Genomic DNA, 309 nt, shown 5'->3' with positions numbered 1-309 from the left:
GTTTGTGAAGGAAGCGTTTTTCTTTTCTTTTTCGCATGTGAGAGCACGTATGTGTGTTTGTATTAATTATCTTGGTTTATTTGTAGAGTGTAGGCCTGTGCATGTGACTTGTAGGCATGAATAGAGTATTGCACTTCCAGCCTTCATTTCTGGAAATTGGTCTAGTCTATTGTCATTTCCTCACTGACAGTTCCTTCTAAAGTATCTTGCCATTAAGGATTTCCAGCAGCATCAAAGCACTCTCCTCTTCACCCTTTCTTCCTGGTTATTCCCGGTACTAGTTTCCCCTCATCACCTTTCCCCCTGCTT

At 41.7% G+C, this 309-nt stretch overlaps 1 protein-coding gene across 1 annotated transcript in view; it reads left to right on the top strand.

The window, feature by feature from the left end:
* LOC119592376 (villin-1-like) overlaps positions 1-309 on the top strand; it is a 108943-nt gene that overhangs the window by 39448 nt on the left and 69186 nt on the right. The window lies entirely within an intron of this gene.

This window comes from Penaeus monodon, chromosome 30, assembly GCF_015228065.2.
Source record: "Penaeus monodon isolate SGIC_2016 chromosome 30, NSTDA_Pmon_1, whole genome shotgun sequence".
Lineage (NCBI taxonomy): Eukaryota > Metazoa > Arthropoda > Malacostraca > Decapoda > Penaeidae > Penaeus > Penaeus monodon.
This window is presented reverse-complemented; position numbering and strand designations above follow the sequence as displayed.